Source organism: Schistocerca piceifrons, chromosome 3 (genome assembly GCF_021461385.2).
Source record: "Schistocerca piceifrons isolate TAMUIC-IGC-003096 chromosome 3, iqSchPice1.1, whole genome shotgun sequence".
NCBI classification, from domain to species: Eukaryota; Metazoa; Arthropoda; class Insecta; order Orthoptera; family Acrididae; genus Schistocerca; species Schistocerca piceifrons.
The window spans coordinates 673,778,005-673,796,587 of NC_060140.1; positions in this window are offsets into that span (position 1 = coordinate 673,778,005).

Consider the following 18,583-nt stretch of genomic DNA (forward strand, 5'->3'; position numbering starts at 1 on the left):
TTATTTCCTGTATAGTCGTCTAGAATTCTTTGACTTGAGCTGTAACTCTAAATTATTTATGTATATTATGTGGGTGAGGCTGCGATCTGTGACTTTTTATGGGCAAATTTCCTTTATTCCACGTCTATGGTCACAAATTATTTGTCATCAGACTACTGGTTTCGGTCTACAATGACCGTCTACAGACAATTTTTATAAAAAAATGTCCTAATGTATTGGAGCCATAGTGGCATCGTCAAATGCTAAACACAAAATCATCGCCACCATCGTCAAATATTTATAAATAATAGTATGTACAAGCGCCATCTTGTCAGCAGCCCTACTGCTTGTTTTGAATACTTCTCGAGATTTTTTATAACTTGTCTTTATATGGTAGTATAGATTTACGCGGAGATTCTCCTGGAAACAGATCTTTGCGCTATATTCTAACAAACGCTTGTAGAGACAAAGGCTACATATTTTTAATATATATTAAGGTGTCCATATTTTCTAGACTCAAATTCGGGTCATTAACATATTTCCTAGGCCCAAATCCGGGACACATTAAAAATCTTGCAAAATAGGCCATATTTATTTATTCATTTATTATATGAGAAGAAGGTTTCAATTAAATGTAATAAATACAAAATATCAATTAAATATGTTACAAAAAAGCACATTTACATTTTATTAATACCTTCTAAGATGAATGAGTGTGATCAGGGCAACTGTATTTATCAGTGCTGTGAATTTTCTCTATCAAGTCTGTATTTTTCAACAATATATGAAAAAACTCGACACAACTTTCATCATAATTTATTCTACTTACTAACATTGCTTTCATGTTTCTACAGCCAACTGTGTTTTTTCACTTGTCCATATATTGTTCATGTGAGAAAATACCCTTTCAGTAGCAGCATTAGTGCCAGGAAGTCAGAAAAGAAATTCCACTAGCTTGCGTACATTTGAGAATGGCACATGATTCTGGCTGAAATGAGAAATCATCTCAACCCATCTTTAACCTGGAACAGTGTTGTTAGCAGTCCAATGATTTTCTTAGTGGTTACAAACTGTTTGACAGTGACATACTCATCATACATTACATTTTCTGCAAACTGAACATATGGCACAGTTTCGCTAACTAGAGAAGAAGTTCTTTCAATGTCATCCCATACAGGTATTTGATTCAAGGTAACCCAATTGTAGCAGTCCAAGTTCTGGAAACTTTTTTCAGTCCACTTTTGTAAGTAGGATAGAGCAGTTTCATAGAAAAATAATACAGCGCCATGAAAACTCTTTACCTCTGCTGGAAGCAGACCTACGCCGCGCGGGATTAGCCGAACGGTCAGGGGCGCTGCAGTCATGGACTGTGCGGCTGGTCCCGGCAGAGGTTCGAGTCCTCCCTCGGGCATGGGTGTGTGTGTGTTTGTCCTTAGGATAATTTAGGTTAAGTAGAGGATAAGCTTAGAGACTGATGACCTTGGCAGTTAAGTCCCATTTCACACACATTTGAACATTTTGGAAGCAGACCTACCTCTGTTTCAATAGTTTCAAGAATTGCTTTAACTCTTGAGGGAAGGAACTGGTCTTCAATTTTGGACTGCAATGTAGTTTTCAACTTAGTAATAAAATCAGCCACTTCAAATATAGTGACTGTCTGTCCTTCAACTTTTTTAACTGCTTCATGAAATGATGAAGCCTGACTGTGAACAAAGTATAGCCATACTTCAGACAAAGGGTTTTGAAAGAAGTTTTGAAGTAACAATGGACACTTTTTTCAGATTGGAAGTATGATTTTAGTGGTTTAAACATTTTGATGACTCGTTCAACAGCAGGCAACAGTGCTAACCATCTTGTTTGAGCATAACACAAAATCATTGCAAAATCTGTTTCAACAAAGCTGCAAAAGTCCTTCAGAGTTTCAACTCTCACAGTGTATGATTTTAAATACAGAAATATTTTGGAAACTACCATTTCTATATCTACAGGCAAAATATCAGTAGCTGTTCGAACAGTATTATGCAGTATATGAGCAGCACAACCAACCCCTATCAGTCTATGACCGAGTTCCACTTGTAGTTCAGTAAAAACATTATTCTGACCTTTTCTTTCAGCACCTCCAAAATCGAAATTAGTGTTATCAGCACACAGTCCAACAAATTTTTCTTCTAGGCTGTTTTTTTTCTGAGGGAGTCTGTTGAATAGCCACTCACAATAGTAGATGTTTCCCCAGGCAACGATTTTAATTATAATAATCTTACTTTTACACCAGTATTGTAATCAAAATATCTGACGAGGATAGGAAAGACCTTAACCTCTTTGTGGTTTGATGCATCAGTCAGAAGTGAAATAAATGTCACTTTTTCTAAATCACGTCGCAATATATCTAATGCATGAGGAGCTAACACATTCGCAATTATTGCCTCTGTTTTTGTACGTGCACAAGCAAATTTAGGCTCTAACGTTGCTTGAAGAAGCTTCTATGTACAGTCCATAGATCTGAAACTATGATTGTGCTGAACTGTATGATACACAAAAACGCACTCAGTTGCAACTAACCTCTCCTCTTGGCCAAAAAGTTTCTCGGATGTAAAAAATTACTTTAATGTTGCACTAAACGCTGCTGCAGAGACTGCTCTTTTATGTTTGTCACTTTTTAAATGTAGTTGAATATCACCACGTCCACTGTGACTTAGTGAGAAGCTAGGAGCACATGTGTTGCACCTCACTTTTCCTTTTGAGTCCGCAGAACTAATGTCACTGATGAATGGAAATTCTTTCTGCAGTTGTTCATTGAATTAGCACTTGCGCTTCTTTGAATTCATTCTTGCGAAGAAGTATTGTTATTGTTATTGACGAGGAAAAACAACTAAACTTATCAAACGTAATATACCAGAGCACGACGTAACACAAAATTCAATCTGAAATAATATGGCCCGCACAAATGAAAAATGGTAGTATTCTAGAGAGCAGCATACACTGCGTTGGCGATGCCAAAGTCAACGAGAGCGTATATTACTGTTCGTGTTACTTTGTATTTCGTCTGCATGTTTGCCATAAAACCTCCTCTGCCTCTTCCATGGCTATCAGAAAATATGCAGATATTTTCCTTCTTCTGTTTGAGTTACGGTTGGAACCGATTCGACCGCGAGAATGCGTTCGACTGCGACTTTTTCCAAGTTGCCGTGGTCTCTGACTGCCCATTAGCTGTTCGAGCTGCGACCAACACGGGTTTTCACAGTAGAAACAGTTTGATAACGGTTTCGACAATTTTTCGTACCCTCTTGTCAAACAATTTCCCACCATAACTAAAACTAATAATAAAATATACCGATACAGGTGAAATGAATGTCTAATTTGGGACAAATTGGGTCATGATTGTTAATTTCGGGACAAACAGGTGTCCCGAATTACCTTCTAAAAAATTCTGGACAGACCCACAAAAATTGGGACTGTCCCGAAAAAAAAAAAAAAAAACGTGACGGATGGTCACCTTATATGTACGGTATATAAGCGTATACTTAAAATCTATACATCTAAATGAAGATAATTCGTAGTTTAAGGTTGGTTCCCAAATCTCGAAAAGTCTGTGACTGAATTATTAAACGATTCTGTAATAAATGCTCGGACGGACATATGCTACATATTTTTAAATATGTATGTTATATAAGTACATGTGTGCCAAATAAAAGGGAAAGGTTATTAACAAAGGTCTCAAGACGTTCTTGACGAAATTGCTTCAGATTTTTACACGATATTCAATTAAACATACCGGGGGCCATATGCTACGTTTTTAAAAACAGGTGAGGCATATAAATCTATGTATACTACATAAAAGAGAAATATTGTAGCAAAATTCTCCGAAATTTCTTGAAGGATTTACTTCAGATTTTCACACGATACTCTAATAAAGTTTCGGACGGATGTAGGCTACTTATTTTTTAATATATACCATACGGAAATCTATACTAGTACATAGAAGCAAATCGTTTTAATACGAACCATAATCTCGAATAGTTCTTGATTGACTCGATTTACTTCAGATTTTTACTTGATGCCCTAATGATGAGCTAATAAACGTATGGACGGACACTGGTTGCATATTTTTTATATACATATAATAAATAAATATATATTTAATGTATAAAGGTGAAATGTCGTTAGCAAAAATCTGGAAAGGTTTTTGACAATTTTACTTCAAACTGTTACACACTTCTGTACTAACATTGAGACGGACATATGCTATACAGGTTTTGAATGTACAGTGTTCAGATTTTCTTTAAAACTGACTGCAGGAAAGAAAAAAGTGTCCTTTGAGAAAGTGCGAATTGTTTTCTTTGTTGCAGTCAATTTTAACTTAGATATCAGGGCATTTAATCTCTCTCGCTCTCTGTTCGTTTAATCGGTTTCGACTGTCCGTGACCCCATGAACCAAAGCACGCCAATTTCTTCTGTCCTGCGCTTTCTTCCGTAGGCTTTCCAGGTTAGAATACATTACTTCCGTGATGACGTTTATCTATCTCTTCCTCTGACGTCCTCTTCCTCTAGAGGGCGTGTAATACACTAGACAAATTGCTCTTTCCACATATATTTTTTCTCCTTATGTATGATTTTAAACAAAAATTGTATACACAACAGTAGGCTGTTTTGTTTCCTTCGTCGCAGTCAGTATTACAAAGAAAGAGGAATCTTGTATTTATGGATTTTTGACTTATGATTAGAATACTACTATGGAATGTGACTCTTCTGAAACTTTGCAATCCTACTCGTTCACAGATTTATTATAGTATGAGAAATACTGCATTTGAAGCTTATATCCTAAGAGATCTAGCAACAGGAGATTTCTCTTCTGTATCCCTTATTTTAATGATCCCAACAGATTTACCAATTCATTTTAAGTGACTTCATTTCATAATAAAGGTTTCGTTTGTCATAACAATAAAGAAGGCTCTAGATAGACGGAGAGTGGAACAGAAGATGGACAGAGAGGGGTGAATGGGACAAAATGGCCAGAGATAGGGGAAAGGAAGAGATGGACAGAGAGAGGGTGAGGAGAATATGGAGAGAGATTGGGGGATGATGATGTTTGGTTTGTGGGGCGCTCAACTGCGCGTGTATCAGCGCCCGTACAAATTCCCAATAATTACTCAATCTAATCTCGCCACTTTCATGAATGATGATGCAAACCACACCCAGTCCCTGGGAGGGAGTAAATCTCCAACCCGGCGGGAATCGAACCCGGGACCCGCAGAGGAGATTCGGGGAGGAGGAGATTGAGAGGGGGGAGAGGAGGAGATGGATAGAAGGTGAAGGAGAGGAGATAGACAAAGAGAGGGGGAGGAGAAGATGACAAGAGAGAGAGAGAACGAGATAGAGAGAGAGAGAGAGAGAGAGAGAGAGAGAGAGAGAGGGGGGGGGGGGTATACACAATTGTCGTACATATTTAGCAATTGCGAAGCATTGGCAGGTTCACTGGTGTAAGATATGGTCCAGATCGTGATTCATGTCTGGATAACTGTCGGTAAGAGCCATTCCGTGGAAGGTAAAGTTGCGCGTCCGTGCCTCCCTGTCTAGCCTGGATATTTTGGTGGTAAGAATGTTTCCGTGAATATTTTCTGACATGGCGACGACAGGTGTACGCTGCAAAATATTTGCTGGCTGGACGGTCGGTGTATCTGTCCGCTGCGCGCTCTGGTTGCTAACCGCGCTGTTTCCGGTGTGGGGAGCAAGTGGCGCCGTCCCATGGACGGCGGTCAGCGCGGCGCGGGCGCAATCAGAGTAATGTGGGCCGGCCTCGCGCGCCACCGCCCCCTGTGTACTCTGCAGTCCATCGCGGCGGTCCCCTGACACTGTTAACGTGTTGGATCGGCAAACTCGCTGCGGCCCCACCTCCTGGGACAGCCTGATCCCCCTCCTAATAACGCAGGTGTATCCGCCCGCGGCTAAGTAATGGTCTATATATACTGCAGCACAGATTAGCACACTGTACTATTCAGCGCTGTGGGGCTGCTGCGTTAGGATGTCACTGTTTCGTTCCAGTTCAGAACGTCTTCAGATATAGTATAGTTACAAAGCAACTCGTCACCTATACAGGGAAATTATAAAGTCCATGAAACACTTAAATTCGATACCAATAAATGGCCACGAACAACGTAACAACGAAACAGTGCGTGAAAGACAAAAGCTCAAAAATAAATAAATAAATAAATAAAAAATAAAAATAAAAAAATAAAAATTATTCTGTTTAAGACGGTTCCATGTGTCCACCCTTTTGTCAGGCGACACACATCCAATCAGTTGTCCAATTGTGCCCACACCCGCCCCAGCGTATCTGAAGTGACGTAAACGACAAACCGCAGCTATATGGTGCCGCAAGACCCCGATAAATGTGACTGACTTGGAACATAAGTGCTATATGTGGCGTAACCCCATAAAAAACCTCACAGGGCGTCAAGTGCGGCGACTGCGGTGGCCACTCGAGAGGCTCCGGGACAGAGGCCGTAAGACGGGCGGGCCATCCAGCAAAGTGTGAGTGGCCTCATTCGGGTAATCTCGTACACAACTGAGGAAACGTGGAACAGGGCCACCGACATGTGACTACTGACTCAAAAAAGTGTTCAAAATAATTGCCACTGACATATATTGTAGCCAGCAGTAGTCTAAGAAGATTAAGGATGTTGCAGGTAGCTAGTATCGAGTCGTAATTGGGTCGTTCAGTGTAAGTCTCAAATGGCTCTGAGCACTATGGGACTTAACTTCTGAGGTCATCAGTCCCCTAGAACTTAGAACTAGTTAAACCTAACTAACTTAAGGACATCACAAACATCCGTGCCCGAGGCAGGATTCGAACCTGCGACCGTAGCGGTCTTGCGGTTCCAGACTGCAGCGCCTTTAACCGCACGGCCACTTAGGCCGGCGTTCAGCGTGAGCCGTGACTTCCTGCGAAGTTACGCGTTTTGTGGCATCCTGGTTGGGTAGCGCCCTCTATTTAGGACGTCCGCGCCTCGCGAGGGGAGACTCGGTAGAGCACGGTGACAGAGACTCGGCCGCCGGCAGTGGCAGAGGGAAGAGAGCGCACGGAGCTCGCGAGTAGTCAGCTGGCGCTTGGTGTACTGCGAGAACGCACGGTGTTGACATTCCGGCGCCTGGGTATGGTGGCTAGCGTAACTGGAGAGCGGAAGCAGTCACCGGTCAACATACGGTCTGTTTAAGGGCCGTGTATGTCCCGAATCCTGAGGAGAGCACATGTTAACAGCGAGCTCCTGGACTAACTTTAAATAGCGAGCCATTTTGTAGTTGGACTTTTGCTGTGATCGCTCCGTGTAGCCACTTTGATTTTTGCTAGTCATTCCTCAAACCACTTGGACGTGGGTCCGGGATACTTGGTATTGCAAGTCCATGCAACTGCTCTGTGCCCTGGTTCCGTTGCATTTATCTTGAATTACAAGTGTGGTCGATATTCGGCGATTCTTTTCATTATTATTATTATTATTATTAATATGTTAAGTGGTCAATTTTATGAATCAAATTTTATTCTCTGCGTGAAACTTCAGCCGCTAATTTAAACTGGAATTGCAAACTTGTTCCTTGTTGGTAACTACAATAGCAACAATTTTGCGCCGTCAAACGGTGCTTTGGTATTTAAGATTCTGTGCGGATTGTCTGCTCATTATCACCATGAGCTAGATGTGGTTTATAAATTTATCAAGTGAAATTTCACGTCATTGGAGATTGTTTAATGAACTGTTGGTTTAATAGTAACTGTGGTTGTCACACTATAACGTTTATCATCTCCTCCTGCATTTGCCGCTACCCAGAGCTTGGCTGTTGGTTTTAGTATTTTAGTGAACTGAGTGCTAATACTGGGTTTGTGAGTTCAAGAAGCTGTTATTGGTGTACGCAGGTCCTCCTGCCTGTTGCTGTCACTGGAGCTCTCGAGCGCGGAATTCAGACACGAGGCCGATGTGAACGCCAAACGTCGAGAATGTGCTGATTGCTGTGTAGATCTTTCAGGCTACCATAACATCATATTGCCGAATGTTTTCCATAATAGTTAATTCACTTATTTATGTGATCTAGCTATCGTATATTTTTGAAATCTAATACACTCCTGGAAATGGAAAAAAAAAACACATTGACACCGGTGTGTCAGACCCACCATACTTGCTCCGGACACTGCGAGAGGGCTGTACAAGCAATGATCACACGCACGGCGCAGCGTACACACCAGGAACCGCGGTGTTGGCCGTCGAATGGCGCTAGCTGCGCAGCATTTGTGCACTGCCGCCGTCAGTGTCAGCCAGTTTGCCATGGCATACGGAGCTCCATCGCAGTCTTTAACACTGGTAGCATGCCGCGACAGCGTGGACGTGAACCGTATGTGCAGTTGACGGACTTTGAGCGAGGGCGTATAGTGGGCATGCGGGAGGCCGGGTGGACGTACCGCCGAATTGCTCAACACGTGGGGCGTGAAGTCTCCACAGTACATCGATGTTGTCGCCAGTGGTCGGCGGAAGGTGCACGTGCCCGTCGACCTGGGACCGGACCGCAGCGACGCACGGATGCACGCCAAGACCGTAGGATCCTACGCAGTGCCGTAGGGGACCGCACCGCCACTTCCCAGCAAATTAGGGACACTGTTGCTCCTGGGGTATCGGCGAGGACCATTCGCAACCGTCTCCATGAAGCTGGGCTACGGTCCCGCACACCGTTAGGCCGTCTTCCGCTCACGCCCCAACATCGTGCAGCCCGCCTCCAGTGGTGTCGCGACAGGCGTGAATGGAGGGACGAATGGAGACGTGTCGTCTTCAGCGATGAGAGTCGCTTCTGCCTTGGTGCCAATGATGGTCGTATGCGTGTTTGGCGCCGTGCAGGTGAGCGCCACAATTAGGACTGCATACGACCGAGGCACACAGGGCCAACACCCGGCATCATGGTGTGGGGAGCGATCTCCTACACTGGCCGTACACCATTGGTGATCGTCGAGGGGACACTGAATAGTGCACGGTACATCCAAACCGTCATCGAACCCATCGTTCTACCATTGCTAGACCGGCAAGGGAACTTGCTGTTCCAACAGGACAATGCACGTCCGCATGTATCCCGTGCCACCCAACGTGCTCTAGAAGGTGTAAGTCAACTACCCTGGCCAGCAAGATCTCCAGATCTGTCCCCCATTGAGCATGTTTGGGACTGGATGAAGCGTCGTCTCACGCGGTCTGCACGTCCAGCACGAACGCTGGTCCAACTGAGGCGCCAGGTGGAAATGGCATGGCAAGCCGTTCCACAGGACTACATCCAGCATCTCTACGATCGTCTCCATGGGAGAATAGCAGCCTGCATTGCTGCGAAAGGTGGATATACACTGTACTAGTGCCGACATTGTGCATGCTCTGTTGCCTGTGTCTATGTGCCTGTGGTTCTGTCAGTGTGATCATGTGATGTATCTGACCCCAGGAATGTGTCAATAAAGTTTCCCCTTCCTGGGACAATGAGTTCACGGTGTTCTTATTTCAATTTCCAGGAGTGAAGCTTTTACAAATTGTTATTTTTCATATCCGCAAGGCCTGATAATTGACTTAATTTCACATGTGCAATTATGTTACAGTTAAATTTTTTAAAGTAATTTTTTTAAAATTTAATTTAAAGTTGGGGCCATAAGGCTGTTTTTATTTTAAAAAAATTCGAATTATTATCATTGATTTTATACAACTGAATAATTGGTGAAGATCACCGCAATTTGCAAATGCTAATTAATCATTGTATTGTTATCAGTGCTCTGTTTTAATTAGCGTAGTGAAAGTAAATTTTTGTATCCTCAAGTGGGGTCAAAATTGGGCTCCAGCAGTCCATGTGCCCTGTTTACCAATCCTATCTATACCTTACCACAGTGTACGAGGGAATCGAATCAAACAAAGTTCTGAGAAAAATTTACATAAAGTTCTTGCTGAATAATTAATTACTGGAGAGAGTTACAGCAGTTTAATATGTCTGAACAGTAGAAGATATTTTGTATATTGTATTTCCATATCGAAGAAGGATAAATGTAAGTACTATTACAAATGGTTCAAATGGCTCTGAGCACTATGGGACTTAACATCTGTGGTCATCAGTCCCCTAGAACGTAGAACTACTTAAACCTAACTAACCTAAGGACATTACACACATCCATGCCCGAGGCAGGATTCGAACCTGCGACCGTAGCAGTCGCGCGGTTCCGGACTGCGCGCCTAAAACCGCTAGACCCACTATTACATGCAACTTTGAATACAAAAGCAAAATTTTGGACTTGAGTCTTTCGTAGACTGAATCTGTTGAACATGTATCTTCCTCGTTGCTTTAGTCTTCCGGTTTTATTAAAGAAACAGTGGGGGAAAATGCTTTTCTTGAATATATGATTAGAGTTTTATTCCCTCTGTCTGCTAGTAACAAATAGTTCCAAACAGGATGTTATGCAATTTAGATGCAAAGAAAAATGTATTCACTTTCATCCGCTTTCTCTTGCAAAGCTGAGGAAGCTTTTACGGCAGGATCACACCGTTGCTTTTCGAGAAAATAGTGGAGTGCAGGCAGAACGTACGACGTAAATCCTTCATGTCCTTTTTCTTCGCTTTTGTTATTGGTCGACGAGTGGTATAAAGAGGACCCTGCCGGATATTACAAAAGTATGTTGTGGGACGGTCGTGTTCTTTCTTAAGTCAACTTCGCCAAAGTGCACATCGAGGCTCAGAGTTTGCTTAAACATCGTCGTAAAAGGAGATTCTACTTCATAATGTAACCTGTTCATGGTCGATTTTCTTTTGTTGGAGAATAAGTATGAGAATTTCATTTCAGTGACCTCAGATCCCGTGGGTGACATTTCCTTTGCTTACTTAGCGATATTCGTGTAATCATTTGGTGTACTTGTATAAATGTGTGAAATTTTGTTACTGGCTTTCTCCACTAAACTAAATCATTAGGTAAGTAAGAATGTCCTGAGAATAAGACTTCGTGGCCAGTGGTTGGGACTTAACGCTGATTACTGACGCAACTTCTCGTGAGACAATGACATTATTATGTTCCTGTTTTGGCAGGTGCGAGAATCTGAATAAAAGGTTATTTTATTATGTGTAGAGGTTACACACCCTTACCAATCTAGGTCCAATCCTTAAGAACAATTTGAAGCAAATGCCTTTAAGATTCCTGAAACCAACTCTTTTCCAAGACCTCTTAATCGGACCTGACTGATCAACTCTGCGAAGGTACACATTTTGCCGGTTGTAATCTCTAAGTCCCCCTATGAACCCATGGACCTTGCCGTTGGTGGGGAGGCTTGCGTGCCTCATCGATACAGATAGCCGTACCGTAGGTGCAACCACAACGGAGGGGTATCTGTTGAGAGGCCAGACAAACGCGTGATTGCTGAAGAGGGGCAGCAGCCTTTTCAGTAATTGCAGGGGCAACAGTACGGATGATTGTCTGATCTGGCCTTGTAACACTAACCAAAACGGCCTTGCGGTGCTGGTACTGCGAACGACTGAAAGCAAGGGAAAACTACAGCCGTAATTTTTTCCAAGGGCATGCAGCTTTACTGTATGGTTAAATGATGATGGCGTCCTCTTGGGTAAAATATTCCGGAGGTAAAATAGTCCCCCATTAGGATCTCCGGGCGGGGACTACTCAGGAGGACGTCGTTAACAGCAGAAAGAAAACTGGCGTTCTACGGATCGGAGCATGGAATGGCAGATCCCTTAATCGGGCAGGTAGGTTAGAAAATTTAAAAAGGGAAATGGATAGGTTAAAATTAGATATAGTGAAAATTAGTGAATTTCCTTCGTAGGAGAAACAAGACTTCTGATCAGGTGAATACAGAATTATAAATACAAAATCAAATAGGGGTAATGCAGGAGTAGGTTTAATGATGAATAAATAAATAGGAGTGTGGGTAAGCTAGTAAAAACAGCATAGTGAACGAATTACTGTGGCCATGATAGAAACGAAGCACACCTACCACAGTAGTACAAGTTTATATGCCAACTAGCTCCGCAGATGACGAAGAGATTGATGAAACTTATGATGAGTTAAAAGAAATTATTCAGATAGTGAATACAGACGAAAATTTAATAGTCATGGGTGACTGGAATTCGATAGTAAGAAAAGGAAGAGAAGGAAACGTAGTAGGTGAATATGGAATGACGATAAGAAATGAAATACGAAGTCACCTGGTAGAACTCTGCACAGAGCAAAACTTAATCACAGCTAACACTTGGTTCAATAATCATGAAACAAGGTTCTATGCATGGAAGAGGCCTGGAGATTCTGGAAGTTCAGACAGATTATACAATGGTAAGACAGAGATTTAGCAACCGGATTTTAAACTGTAAGACATTTCCAGGGGCAGATGTGGACTCTGATCATAATCTATTGGTTACGAACTTTAGAGTAAAACTGAAGAAACCGCAAAAAGGTAGGAATTTAAGGAGAAGGGAATTTGATAAACTGACAGAAGAAGAGGTTGTAGAGAGTTTCAGGAAGACCATTAGGGAACGGATGACAAGAATGGGGGAAAGAAATACAGTAGAAGAAGAATGGGTAGCTTTGAAGGATGAGCTAGTGAATGCAGCAGAGGATCAAGTAGGAAAAAAGACGAGGTCTAGTAGAAATCCTTGGGTAACAGATGATATGCTGGATTTAATTGGTGAAAGGAGAAAATATTAAAATGCAGGAAATGAAGCACGCAAATAGGAATACAAACGTCTCAAAAATGAGATCGACGGGAAGTGCAAAATGGCTAAGCAGGGATGGCTAGAGGACAAATGTAAGAATGTAGAAGCACATCCCACAATAGGTAATATAGATACTGCCTACAGGAAAATTAAAGAGACCTTTGGAGAAAAGAGAACCACTTGTATGAATATCAAGAGCTCAGGTGGCAACCCAGTTCTAAGCAAAGAAGGGAATGCAGAAAGGTGGCAGGAGTATGTAGTGGTTCTATACAAGGGCGATGTGCTGGTGGACAATATTATGGAAATGGAAGAGGATGTAGATGAAGATGAAATGGGAGATATCATACTGCGTGAAGAGTTTGACGCAGCACTGAAAGACCTAAGTCGAAATAAGGCCCTGGGAGTAGACAACATTCCATTAGAACTACTGAGAACCTTGGGATAGCCAGCCCTGACAAAACTCTACCATTTGGTGAGCAAGATGTATGAGACAGGCGAAATTCCCTCAGACTTCAAGAAGAATATAATAATTCCAATCCCAAAGAAAGCAGGTGTTGACAGATGTAAAATTTCCGAACTATAAGTTTAATAAGTCACGGCTGCCAAGTACTAAAGCGCATTCTTTACAGTCGAATGGAAAAACTGGTAGAAGCCGACCTCGGGGAAGATCAGTTTGGATTCCGTAGAAATGTTGGAACACGTGAGGCAATACTGACCGTATGTTCCAACATTTCTACGGAATCCAAATGGATCTTCCCCGAGGTCGGCTTCTTTCAGTTTTCCATTCGTCTGTAAAAATGCGCCTTAGTATTTTGTAGCCGTGACTTATCTTAGAAGGCCGGCCGCTGGTGGCCGAGCGGTTCTGGCGCTACAGTCTGGAACCGCGCGACCGCTACGGTCGCAGGTTCGAATCCTGCCTCGGGCATGGATGTGTGTGATGTCTTTAGGTTAGTTAGGTTTAAGTAGTTCTAAGTTCTAGGGGACTTATGACCTCAGCAGTTGAGTCCCATAGTGCTCAGAGCCATTTGAACTTATCTTAGAAGATAGCTTAAGGAAAGGCAAACCTACATTTCTAGCATTTGTAACTTAGAGAAAGCTTTTGACAACATTGATTGGAATTCTTTTCTTCAAATTCTGGAGGTAGCATGGGTAAAACACATGGGGTGAAAGGCTATTTACAATTTGTACGGAAACCAGATGGCAGTTATAAGGGTCGAGGGGCATGAAAGGGAAGCAGTGGTTGGGAAGGGAGTGAGACAGGGTTGAAGCCTATCCCCGATGTTGTTCAATCTGTATATTGAGCAAGCAGTAAAGGAAACAAAAGAAAAATTCGGAGTAGGAATTAAAATCCATGGAGAAGAAATAAAAACTTTGAGTTCGCCGATGACATTGTAATTCTATTAGAGACAGCAAAGGACCTGGAAGAGCTGTTGAACGGAATGGACACTGTCATGAAAGGAGGATATAAGATGAACATCAACAAAAGCGAAACGAGGATAGTGGAATGTCGTCGAATTAGTCGGGTGATGCTGAGGGAATCAGATTAGGAAATGAGACACTTAGAGTAGTAGATGAGTTTTGCTATTTGGGGAGCAAAATAAATGATAATGGTCGAAATAGAGAAGATATAAAATGTAGACTGGCAATGGCAAGGAAAGCGTGTCTGAAGAAGAGAAATTTGTTAACATCGAGTATAGATTTAAGTGTCAGGAAGTCGTTTCTGAAAGTATTTGTATGGAGTGTAGCCATGTATGGAAGTGAAACATGGAGGATAAATAGTTTGGACAAGAAGAGAATAGAAGCTTTCGAAACGTGATGCTACAGAAGAATGCTGAAGATTAGATGGGTAGATCACATAACTAATGAAGAAGTATTGAATAGAATTGGCGAGAAGAGAAATTCGTTTTACAACTTGACTTGAAGAAGGGATAAGTTGGTAGGACATGTTCTGAGGCATCAAGGGATCACCAATTTAGTATTGGAGGGCGGCGTGGAGGGTAAAAGTCGTAGAGGGAGACCAAGAGATGAAAACAGTAAGCAGATTCAGAACGATGTTGGTTGCAGTAGGTACTGGGAAATGAAGAAGCTTGCACAGAATAGAGTAGCATGGAGAGCTGCATCAAACCACAACAACAACAACAATCACTAAGTTTTGAGACGGAATAAAATATGTTTCCTCTCTTCTTCTTCAAGTTGATTGTCCCGTTCCAAGTTGCAGCAGGGGGCGTTAGGATGAAGGCTTAAGATGGAACACTTATGCCCTCCATTGTAGTATACTCCTGCCCACAACTCCACTGCCGTTGGTTAGTACTCCTGTTTCACTCCTGCATTAAATGAAAAATGTGCTAACGTAGCATGCAATGACTGTGAAAGTTCCAGAAAATATTTTAATCAAAGTGAAGCAAGAGCTCGAGAGTGGTAAGCTCGTAGCCAAGAAAACAAATTTAAAATTCGATTAAGATATTTATTTTAACCCAGACACATGTCGCAAGAAATTTTGACATGTGATAATAACAAAATAGGTAAAATTATATGCCTTTCTCAAAATTAAAAAAAATTATTGCAGTAAGTTTACGTTTATTTACACCAAATCTTAGCTGATAGCACAATTAACCTAAAAGGAGAAATGACTCAACTTCTTGTATCTTAACTTGAATATTGACTGAATCAAAATTTATAGTGACTGAATTAAAATACAAAATAAATAATTCCTCCGAGTCGAAAGAGTTACATAACTTTAAGATAACAATTGTACTTCCTTTTTTCTACAGAATTACAGCTAATAAACAAACATCTGACAAATACGAGATATGTACTTTACAATATGGATGTTCTGCGAGTGATATATCTTTTAAAGTGAAAATAACTGTTGGAAAATCATTCTCGACAGAACAGATACGAATCGTTTCTTTCGCCACCACAAGAACCGGGGTGTGGCTGTAATCGGAGCAAGACCAGGAGTCAACTAGATGTCAGGGGACACAGTGTTCAATGTCTTAAAACGCAGCTCCTCATCAGTAATAACGGATAGCGTGCAGTCGCTTTGATACAATTGTAGTTTCGAAGTTTAACATGGTCCTTATGCCAGCAACGAATCAAATCCAGACTGATCAGGGCATGCATGGTAGAAAACAAAATTTCTTCTCAAGATGCCACATCCATTTAGTGCCCCACTACCAACGGCCACTGGTTGCCCATGCGCTGCAGTCTCTAGCCGTGCTGACTGTCAAAGCCTCCTCCTGGTGGAAGACTCAGACCGCACTGCACTCCTGTGGTCAGAGACCAAGCTCGATAGCCACCCTACCCAAAGATCTTTGGGACGGTGAGGTCGATTACTTCGGTACAACGGGATCGAAACGAGCCGACCACGACTGAATATTGTTATCATACATGTAAGCTTAGCAGCCCAGTGTGGATATTAATTTGCTAGTTAATTCTCACTTATTACAATTAAAAAGTAATTATTAGCGTTCCTGAGCTAGAATGTTGACATTTCGATGTGTTACCTTCCGTATCTTCAGACGAACCACTCATAAACGTCGGACAGCTTTAATTAGATCTCACACACCAACAAAACGAAGCATGAAAACTGTGACAGTGGGCATGTTTCCGACGTGTTGTGAATAAATGAGTGCTTGAGTGCTCTCCCCCCCCCCTCCCCGCTTGCTCAATGCAGTTGCCAAGCCTATAGCAGTATAGCAGTAGTTAACAGTATATGTACATGGATCATTTATGCTCTGAAAGCAGATTCATAAATAATACTTAAAAGTGATTAAGTCCAAAATGACCAAATATGGACTTGGTTCTCCTGTGTTCTGAACAACTTAACTGTTATTAAAGAATTGCACTAGCTGCGCTGTCCCCATTTTACTTAGTTTTACTTAGTATTAAAGTTAGACAATCCGGTCATTGCGCGTGCATATTCAAGCAGTCTGCTGGAGACAGTGTCACCGAATAGTTCCTCCTTTGGCTTCCTCATACCAAACAAAAGTAGCTTCTGCTCACCTACATTAAATTTATCACATCTGGAAAAGGCACATTTTAAATGGTAATGCGCATTTGAGCAAGTGGTGACCACAACTTACACTGCAACAATATTACAAGTTTTTCACACTGTTTCTGATCACCCTGTACATCTTCACTTGACATAGTGTCAAGCTTTCATGGAAGCAATTTTAATCCTGTGCTTTGTAACTTAAGGCAAATTTACGCAAAATCCGTGTATCTCTCTTGCATTTATTGATCTAGAATAAGCTTTCGAGAACATAAGTTTGAATCCTTGAAATAAAATCCACAGATGTAAAAGAAGTGTGATAAGATCTGTATTGTTTGCAATAGATATTAATGATATTGTGGATAACGTAACTCCATTGGGCTGTTTGCATATGATGCCTTTGTGTATACGAAGACAGCAACGTTAGAAGTCTGCAGCGAACTGCAGGAAGACCTGCAGGGGACTGATGAAAGGTACTGACTGATGGTTGACCCTGAACGTAAATGTAACATGTGGTGCAAACAAAGGAGATGATATCCACTACTGCACAATTACACTATTGGTGCAAATTATTGGAAACTAACTAGATTAAAATGTCTAGTCTAGAAGTAACCACAGGGAGCGACCTTAAATGGAATGACCACATTGTGCTGGTGTAAGCTGTCGCCAACATACCAGTCGGCAAAGATGAAGCGTGAAGATCGATTAGCAGGCGCTGCATCTAGCGAGGCCAGAGATACACCCACATGCAGCACGCCGCCAACGTCCTCTCGACAGCATGTATTTAGGCTGCCGCCACTGACCGGGAGCTCTCACACAGTCATCCAGTTTAGGTTCTGTCAGTTTACTTGCAGAGCGGGTTTAGTCTGTCACAGCCTACGATACTACATAGCGACCAGATTAGTGACTACAGTGGTACTAGTGTACCCCAACCAGAATTGCACTTCACTAGCAGTGAATAGTCTCTTTCAGATTCTGAAGGTGGCAGGGGTAAAATAAAGGGAGCGAAAGGCTATTTACAATTTGTACAGAAACCAGATGGCAGTTATAAGAGTCGAGGGACACGAAGGGGAAGCAGTGGTTGGGAAGGGAGTGAGACAGGTTTGTAGCCTATCCCTGATGTTATTCAAACTGTATATTGCGCAAGCAGTAAAGGAAACAAAAGAAAAATTCGGAGTAGGATTTAAAATCCATGGAGAAGAAATAAAAACTTTGAGGTTCGCCGATGACATTGTAATTCTCTCAGAGACAGCAAAGATCCTGGAAGAGCAGCTCAGCAGAATGGACAGTGACTTGAAAGGACATCTACATCTACATGGATACTCTGCAAATCACATTTGTGCCTGGCAGAGGGTTCATCGAACCACCTTCACAATTCTCTGTTATTCCAGTCTCGTACAGCGCGCGGAAAGAACGAACACCTATATCTTTCTGTACGAGCTCTGATTTCCCTTATTTTATCGTTGTGATCGTTCCTGCCCATGTAGGTCGGTGTCAACAAAATATTTTCGCATTCGGAGGAGAAAGTTGGTGATTAGAATATCGTGAGAAGATTCCGTCGCAACGAAAAACGCCTTTCTTTTAACGATTTCCAGCCCAATCCCTGTATCATTTCTGTGACACTCTCTCACAAATTTCGCGATAATACAAAACGTGCTGCCTTTCTTTGAACTTTCTCGACATCGTCCGTTAGTCCTCTCTGGTAAGGATCCCACACTGCGCGGCAGTATTCTAAAAGAGGACGGACAAGCGTAGTGTAGGCAGTCTCCTTAGTAGGTCTGTTACATTTTCTAAGTGTCGTGCTAATAATATACAGTCTTTAGTTAGCCTTCCCCACAACATTTTCTGTGTGTTCCTTCCAATTTAAGTTGTTCGTAATTGTAATATCTAGGTATTTATTGAACTC